The sequence below is a fragment of the Mustela nivalis genome (assembly GCF_964662115.1).
Source record: "Mustela nivalis genome assembly, chromosome: 1".
Lineage (NCBI taxonomy): Eukaryota > Metazoa > Chordata > Mammalia > Carnivora > Mustelidae > Mustela > Mustela nivalis.
Window position 1 is genome coordinate 155,807,445 of NC_139020.1, and position 9,667 is coordinate 155,817,111.

The window sequence follows — 9,667 nt, forward strand, 5'->3', positions numbered from 1 at the left end:
ATCAATTTCTTTCTTTCTTTTTTTAAATTTAAAGACAATTAGACAACATATTTTTAGTTTTTGATGTAGTGTTCAGTGATTCATTTCTCGCATATAAAACCCAATACTCATCACGATACATGCCCTCCTTAATGCTCATCACCCAGTTATCCCATCTTCCCACCCCCTCCCTTCCAGCAACCCTCAGTTTGTTTCCAGAGTCAAGAGTTCTCATGGTTTGTCTCCCTCTGATTTCTTCCCATTCAGCTTTCCATCCTTTCTCCTATGATCCTCTGTGCTATTTCTTATGTTCTGCATATGAGTGAAAGCATGTGATAATTGTCTTTCTCTGCTTGACTTACTTCACTTGGCATTACACCCTCCTGTTCCATCCCTGTTGATGTAAATGGTAGGTATTCCTCCTTTCTGATGGCCGTGCCATATCCCATAGTAGATATGAACAAGATTTTCTCTATCCATTCATCTGTAGGAGGGCATCTCAGCTCTTTCCAGTTTGGCTTTTGTGGACATATGGCCCTTCTTTTCACTACATCTGTATCTTTGGTGTAGATACCCAGTAGTGCAATTCCTGGGTCATAGGCTAGCTCTATTTTTAACTTCTTGAGAAACATCCATACTGTTTTCCAGAGTGGTTGCACCAGCTTGCATTTCCACCAACAGTGTAACAGGGTTCCCCTTTCTCTGCATCCTCGCCAACACCTGTCCTTTCCTGGCTTGCTCATTTTAGCCATTCTGACTGGTGTGAGGTGGTATTTCACTGTGGTTTTGATTTGTATTTCCCTGATGGCGAGTGATGTGGAGCATTTTGTCATGTGACTTTTGGGCCTTTGATTTCTCATCTGCAAAAACAGAAGGTTGTACTTCCTGGTGAACATCCTAGAGATGCTTTGTGAGTCTGGTGTTGGACTGAACGTGAAATGATTCAGCACGAAAGGGCATTGAGAAGCACAGACGGCTCCGCAAGGGAGTGAAGCTCTTTCAGTCGTTTGTTTATTCATTCCTTTACTCTTGGTGCTGTGTGTGGTTGGTTGGCCCCCATCTCTGCTCCTGTTCCTTGGGTTTCTTTCAGAGCACTTGTCATAGGTCATAATTACATTTTCATTTTTAGGATTTGCTGCCATAGTAGAAGACTCTAAGCGTGTCTCTTTCAGCTAACAGATGCACCATGACACTTAGACCGTGAGTCTGGCAAATATTAGCCACTCAGTACTAATTTGAGGAGTAAAAGAAGAAGTGCTTTCCCCTCCTCTGAAGATTGCAGCAGTGAGTCAGCCAGCCTCCATCTCGAGGCAGCGCACTCCAGGACGGGAGAGTCGATGTGTGTGCATTTCATGTTGCCCCCCCGGCAAGTGTGGGCTTGCCTTCAGGGGGGTTCAGAAAAAGAGCTTGGGAATCCTGGGCAAGAAGATATCAGGCTCTGTCCAGGAAACTGAGACGGCCTCAAAGACGAGGAGGCACTTCAGCTGGCCCCGAGGTTTGGCAGGAGTTCAGTCTGAGCAGTGTGGAACCTCAGAAAGAGTAGTGTGAACATAGGCAGGGCCCACATGAGGGTCCATGGGAAGTTCCTTCTAGGCCATGCGATGTATGACTATGTTCTAGAAAGAGACAGGCTTCAAATGGATGCTCCCCACCCCAGATTGCGAAGGACCTTAAATGTGTGGCCGCAAAATCTCAACTTTCTCAGGTAATGAGCTGACAGCTCTTGAGGATATTTGGGCAAGCGGGTGACTTGGAGATGTAATGTCAAATGTGAATGTGAAGAACATGTATTACTTCTGGTGGACAGATGGGTTAGGGGCTAGTAAGGGCCCTGCTGAAGGTGGTGTCCATGAGCTGGAGAGGAGGGGACAGGCATGGCAGAAACATGGGGATGAGCAGGTTGGGTGTGGTGTTGAGGTGGGTGGGGGATGGGTGATAGGAAAGGGTTTTGGTTTTCTGGCAGAACCATTCACTGAGGCAGGAGGCTTGGGAGAGGGGTTGGAAGGAATGATCATGGAGGACTAACTGAGTTACATGGGAGTTACACGGATCCTGAGAACTCAGGGGAAGCTTGGTAATTATTAGTTTATCTGAGATGGGGAAAATAAAGAGTGGGGACATGGCTCCCTAGATGTCCCTGTTACCTACTACCATTCTGCATACCACACCCAAATTTAGTGGCTTGTTTCAAGCCAGTCATTCAGTTAGATCATCAATCTGCAGTTTGGGTAGGGCTTTTTGAGAATGGATGTCTGCTCTGTTGCTGTGTCTGCTGTGGTGGCTTGCTAACCACAGGCTAGCTCACTACATGACTTGACAGTTGCTGCTGGCTGTCCCTGGAATTGCAGCAGGAACACCCTTAGGGGGCCTCTCCATGTGACCACTTGGGCTCCTCACAGTGTGGTGTATGGGTTTCAAGCATGAGCATTTTGGGAAATGGGAAGCAGAGACTCAGTCTCTCATGAACCAGACTGGCTTGGTGTCTCTTCACAAATCAAAGGGAGGAATGCCCAAGATGGTTAGAGCTCATTATCACTGGCTCCAAGGAAAGGCTTAAAAATACCCGTTGAATGAATGAGTAAATGAATTGTGTGAGGACAGATGCAGAGAGAGGAATATCTGAGGCTCGAGGGAAACAGTTGTTGGAGGACGTTAGCTGGAGTTGGTGACGAGGTGGATGGGCTTGAGGAAGTCATTAGGATCTAGATTAGTGAGGAGCATGAACTGCAGGCTACTGGGATGGGATCTGAGTGTGGGATAGACTCTCCAACACAGGGGAAACAGCTACCTTGCCCAAGAGGAACAGGAGCAGAAGTTGAGGCCCAGATCAAGGGCCTGGTCCAGGTGAAATCCTCTTGTGTCAGTAGGTGAGTGTGATTCTGACCTTGGGCTTCTTTTGACTGTGGCCTTGGCCTTTGTTCCAGCCAACCCTCAGGCCTGCCATTCCGTCCCTGGTATGTGGGGAGTACACAGGGCACCCCAACAATAGGATCATTGGCAGTCTGAGTTGATGTTCCAGCCAATTCTCTGGGTTGGGGCAGTTAGCAGGCAGGGTTGGTCTAACCTTTGTAGTGGATGACAGTCCCTTTGGAAGCCTGTTTATCAGCCTGCTGGGCCCTTAAGAGAGAACAGGACTGTGTTTTCTCCGTGAACACAGCTTCTTCATATGCCCATGAGCCTTTGGACTTGAAGTGAAGGTGATCATAAGACATGGCTTCTTTCTTGGGTTCCTGCAGCCCTCTTGACCTTGAGGAATGAACTCCTCAGGGACCTGTGGGGCCTGTTATACTGAGATTTCTCCAGGCCCTTCTCTGCCAAGAGTAGAAGCAGCCTGGAGAGTCGAGGCAGCCTGGGGTGCCTGTGCAGAGGTTGGCATTTGCGGGAGGCCCTCGGGGGAGCACACACTCTAGCACTCGCTTCTCCTGGTCTGTTTATGCCCTGGGATTGGCTCAGGTAATGCTGTATGAATTGCTGAGGCTTTGCTTTGTCTGCCTAAACGTTTTTATAGAGTTAGTCTGTGATTTTAGACAATATACGTAAGTGAAGAAGAGAGAGTGCCCATAATCTCTGTCAACGTTTTGGTGTGTATCTGTCTAGCACGTATGGAATCATACTATATGATGTAATTTTTAGTGTGTGAAATTAAGTTTACATTTAGTTTGGCAGCCTGTGGGGACATCCCAGCTAGTGTGGGTCTTTCTCAGTTCGACCCAGCATCTCCTTCCTGACGGCTGTCTCCCAGTCTCAGGATGAGGCTCGTGATGCCTCCTAGCTGGCCTCCACTTGCATGGCTCAGCAGACGGCACACTCAACCCTTATGGATCCGGGACAGGCCATTGTGTACTGGCCAGTACCATTAGAAAGCATTCACTTGGGGGGCTTGCAACCTGTATACCCATCTCTCCCACCTCAGAGCTTCAGCTGCTGCAGTAGTGTCTCATGCCTTCCCTAAGACCCTTCTGGGGTTACTGCGGAGAAAGACTCTGCCCTGGGTCTTTCCTTTTTGACCTTCCATGACTTCTCACGGAGTATGGGTTTCAACCCTCCACCACATGGCATGTCCCTTAGTGCCGCAGGCTGGGAGAATATCCATCAATGGGTTGGGGGGTATCTTGGAAGAGTCCAGAAGATTCAGTGGCATGTGGGGGGAAGACAGGCTTGGGATTGTGCCTGACCATCAGTAGTGGTGGTGCAGAAGGGCAGTCCAGGAGGAGGTCTGGTCACAGGGCAGAACACCTTTCTGGACCTCTGTGCTGAGATAACATCTGTAAGGCTAGCAGGAAGAAAAAGGGGTGTCTTGGGAAGCAGGCCCAGAGCATACAGGGGGAAGGCTGTCTGCAAATCCAGGCCTTGAGCCATCCAGCTTTAGAAGACCCAGCAGCTGGGAAAACAGGAAAGATCCCTGGAAGACACACCTCAGTCCTTCTCCCCACTTTGCAAACATGCAGTGCCTCCCGTGTAGAGTGAAGTTCAAGGGCACTCAGGTTTGTGTGGGTCCTATGTGTGCACCAGCACCTCCCTGCTCATGGCCACTCAGTGGTTCAGGAGACAGCTTTGCCAGCACTGTTTCACAGGGTAGTCCTGCAACACAGGAGAGTGACCTGGCTCCAGCTGTTCCCAGGCTGCTGCATGTCAGGGCCTCAGGGCTTATGAGCCTGCAGCAAGGATGGCCACCTGCAGGTATGCCTTGCCGATGTCCCTGGCACAGTGGGCTGGCCCCAAGGGCACTGGCCAGGTGCTGGCTTTGTCTCATCTAGATTTGGGGCCAGGGGTCTGTGTTCTCTGTTTATGGGGTCTGGGTTTAGTCTGTCATTGGGTCCAGGGTTTGGCGCCCAGTAAGTGGCCAGAGTATCAGTTCTTTCTTTTTCCTTTTTTTGAAGAATTATCTTTTGTTACACAAGAAAGGAAAATATAAATTTTTCTCTTTTTTACAAAATAAATATCGCAGTTGAGGTAAGCCTTCAATCTCAGCTTATTTGTGGAGGAAGCCTCTATTATCAGGTCATGTGTGTCCTTCAGAGTTTTGGGGGTGTACCCAGGGGCACTGGCAGTGTTTTTTTTTTTTTTTTAATTTTTAAATTTTTAAATAAACATATAATGTATTATTAGCCCCAGGGGTACAGGTCCGTGAATCGCCAGGTTTACACACTTCACAGCACTCACCATAGCACATACCTTCCCCAATGTCCATAATCCCACCACCCTCTCCCGACCTTCCTCCCCCCAGCCCCCTGCAGTTGGTTTTGTGAGATTAAGAGTCTCTTATGGTTTGTCTCCCTCCCGATCCCATCTTGTTTCATTTATTCTTTTCCTATCCCTTAACCCTCCATGTTGCATCTCCACTTCCTCATGTCAGGGAGATCATATGATAGTTGTCTTTCGCAGATGGACTTATTTTGCTAAGCATGATACCCTCTAGTTCCATCCATGTCATCGCGAATGGCAAGATTTCATTTCTTTCTTTCTTTCTTTCTTTTTTTTTTTTTAAGATTTTATTTATTTATTTGACAGAGAGAGAGGGGGAGATCAAGCACAGGCAGACAGAGTGGCAGGCAGAGGCAGAGAGAGAAGCAGGCTCCCTGCGGAGCAAGGAGCCCGATGTGGGACTCGATCCCAGGACGCTGGGATCATTACCTGAGCTGAAGGCAGCTGCTTAACCAACTGAGCCACCCAGGCGTCCGATTTCATTTCTTTTGATGGCTGCATTACATATATATATATATATATATATATATATATATATATATATATATATATATCTCACATCTTCTTTATCCATTCATCTGTTGATGGACATCTAGATTCTTTCCATAATTTGGCTATTGTGAATATTGCTGCTATAAATATTTAGGTGCATGTGCCCCTTCGGATCATTACGTTTGTATCTTTAGGGTAAATACCCAGCAGTGCAATTGCTGGGTCATAGGGTAGCTCTATTTTCAACTTTTTGAGAAACCTCCATGCTGTTTTCCAGAGTGGTTGCATCAGCTTGGATTCCCACCAGCAGTGTAGGAGGGTTCCCCTTTCTCCGCATCCTCGCCAGCATTTGTTGTTTCCTGACTTGTTAATTTTAGCCATTCTGACTGGTTTGAGGTGGTATCTCATTGTGGTTTTGATTTGTATTTCCCTGATGCTGAGTGATGTGGAGTATTTTTTCATGTGTCTGTTGGCCATGTGGATGTCTTCTTTGCAGAAATGTCTGGTCATGTCTTCTGCCCATTTCTTGATTGGATTATTTGTTCTTTGAGTGTTGAGTTTGCTAAGTTCTTTATAGATTTTGGACACTAGTCCTTTATCTGATATGTCGTTTGCAAATATCTTCTCCCATTCTGTCAGTTGTCTTTTGGTTTTGTTAACTGTTTCCTTTGCTGTGCAAAAGCTTTTGATCTTGATGAAATCCCAATAGTTCTTTTTTGTCTTTGCTTCCCTTGCCTTTGGCGATGTTCCTAGGAAGATGTTGCTGTGGCTGAGGTTGAAGAGGTTGCTGCCTGTGTTCTCCTCAAGGATTTTTTGGATTCCTTTCTCATATTGAGGTCCTTCATCCATTTTGAGTCTATTTTCATGTGTGGTATAAGGAAATGGCCCAATTTCATTTTTCTGCATGTGGCTGTCCAATTTTCCCAACACCATTTGTTGAAGAGGCTGTCTTTTTTCCTTTGGACATTCTTTCCTGCTTTGAATGACAGCGGTTTTAATTGTTAGAGTGTATGTGGTCTTTCTGCACTGAATCGTACATAAATCAGACAGGAAGTAGCCATACACAGAGTAGGTTAGATGAATTCATTCATTCATCTGGTTCCTCATTTATTCACTCCACATATATTATTGAATTCTTTTAAAAAATATTTTATTTTTTCAGTGCTCCAAGATTCATTGTTTATGCACCACACCCAGTGCTCCATGCAATACGTGCCCTCCATAATACCAACCACCAGGCTCACCTATTCCCCCACTCCTCCTCTCTGAAAGCCTCAGTTTGTTTCTGAGAGTCTGGTTTACCCTAATTCACTTTTCCTTTCTTTCTCTTACTGTCCTTCATGTTGTTCCTTGTGCTCCACAAGTAAGTGAAACCATATGATAACCGACTTTCCCTGCTTGAGTTATTTCATTTAGCATAATCCCCTCCAGTCCCGTTCATGTTGATGCAAAGTTGGGTATTCATCCTTTCTGATGGAGGCATAGTATTCCATTTTGCATATGGACCATATCTTCTTTATCCATTTGTCTGTTGAAGGGCAACTTGGCTCTTTCCACGGTGTGGCGATTGTGGCCTATCCTGCTATGAACACTGGGGTACAGATGGCCCTTCTTTTCACTACATCTATATCTTTGGGGTGAACACCCAGTAGTGTAATTACAAAACAGAGATCAATGAGTTAGAAACTAGAGATACAATAGAACACATTAACGAAACCAGAAGCTGGGACTTTGAAAGAATTAATAAGAATGATAAGCCAGGTGGGGTTTATTTTGTTGAATTCTGTACCAGCTACTCTTGGGCCCTGGAGGTGCAGGGGTGAGCAGAAACAGGCCTATCCTTGCCTTCCTGGTGTCTGTAGCCTAGCAGATGAGGCAGGCACTCGTCCGATCCTCCCACAAACAAGTGTCCAGGAGCGGAGGCAGTGAACAGACATTTGCCTATGAAGAAAGAGGGAACGACTCATTCTTCTTATAGGGATCATAGAATCTGTAGTTATCAGGACAGCTGGAGTTGGACCTTAAAGGATACTCTAACAGCTTCTAGGATGACGTGAGAGACAGCAGTCATTCCAAGCAAAGGGATAAATGTGTGCAGAGATACAGTTGAGTGACTGGGCATTTGCAAGGAGTGAGGAGTGGCACACGGCCATGGTCAGGGTGCTGGAGAGACAGTGAGGGGACTGGTTTGCTCTGCTCAAGTTGTATCCTGAGTACAGAGGAGTTGTCTGGGTGTTGGTGAGCCTTCTGTGGCAGGATATGCTGAGAGAAGGGGTTTATTTTTATGCTTGAGTCGGCAGATACTCGGATATGAGTCCGAAAAGAAAGTGCTTGGGAATGGGCAAGCCTGCTGGGAGGTGGGAGGAGACTTGGGGTAGAGGATGCCAGCCTCAGGGGAGACCAGAGCCCAGGGAGGAGGGCCTTGCCAGGAACTGGATGGCAGACTGACCTCTCTGGATGGGATGTTGTGCACTGAAAGGACAGTTGCACAGGGGCCTGGGGCTGGATGCTTCCGGAAGTCCGAGAGCTGCAGGAGGCTGCCAACAGACCATGGGAGCACCTCCTTGCCTGGGGGCACAGTCTTCTTCTGAACTTTCAGGGGAGGGTGGACACCTCACTCCGTCAGAGCTGGGAATGGATTCTGAATGCTCCAGCTTTGCAGGAGAAAGAGAGCCATCAGCCATGGGTGCTCTTTGTCCATCTGAGCACCTGAAGAAGGCCTGACCCCTTTCACTTCAGGTCCTATAAGATGGTCTGTTGGGCTGCTTTGGATGACTCTTCTGGGCCCCTAGTAAGTGGATTCATACGTCTTCAGTCTTAGGGAACAGGAACCAGACCCCTGGCCTCCTGTCTCCTAGCTGAATTCTAAAACTAAGAGGAGCCTTTAATGTGGGGATCACAGATATCTCTAGGGGCCAGAGAATTAAATTATGTCAGTGGTACCAGTGAGGTATTGAAAATTGGTGGAGGGGGCACAGGCAATATAACTGTGAATGAATAGATAGGAATCATTTTGACTTCACAAATAAGATTTTTCCCTTCCAGTTTTTTTTAAAGGTATGTGCCTTTTTAAATTTTATCTTATTTTTGAAGATTTTATTTATTTATTCAAGGTAGAGCGAGAGCGAGTGAGAAAGAAGAGGGAGAGGGTTAGCACAAGGTGGGGAGGGACAAAGGGAGAAGCAGGCTCCCTGCTTCTTGATGTGGCACTTGATCCCAGGACCCCAGAATCATGACGTGAGCCAAAGGCAGATGCTTAACCAACCAACGACCCAGAGATTCTTTTTTTTTTTTTTTTTAATTTTTTTATACTTGATAGGACCTGGATAGAGACATATTCTGTCTGTTTTGACAAATCCAGAGCCCATATGTGATGCTCTGGGGCCTTGGTGTCTCAGGGTCACCTGAGAATCATTGTCCCCAATAGAGCAAGGCCACTTCTCGGTCCCAGCTGGTCTCGCCAGCTCTCCCATTCATGAGAAATCTCCTAGCTCTGAAATTGGTGACTTGTTCCCTTTGCTAGAAACACATGGGCCACACTAAACACAGTGTGTTTGCAGGCTGGACCCAGCCAGTCAGCCTTGGACCTCAGCTTGGTCCCCAGTTTTCCCAGCTGCTGAAGGCCAGAGAAAGAAGGGTACTATCCTGAGGCCACAAGTGCTGTTCACTGAATAGTACTGAGAAATTTTCATGGCTTCCTTATTCTGCATTTAATTTAAAGCCATGTAAGAAACTACTTAGTCTTATTCATGAAAAATAACTTGCCACAACTTTGTTGGAGAAAATTTGAAGATGTGCCAATATGTGTACTTGGATTGATCTCCACTCTTTCCCCACCAGCACTGGCTCGTGTTTATGGAGGTTAAAGATCTATTGACGTTGGTGCTACCCCTGGTGGGCCTGAAGGGGAACCTGGGAATGGCGCTGGCATCACTACTCTCCACAGCTATAAGTCAATAACTGAGCGTCTGGGCCACCTGCCTCGGCAGGG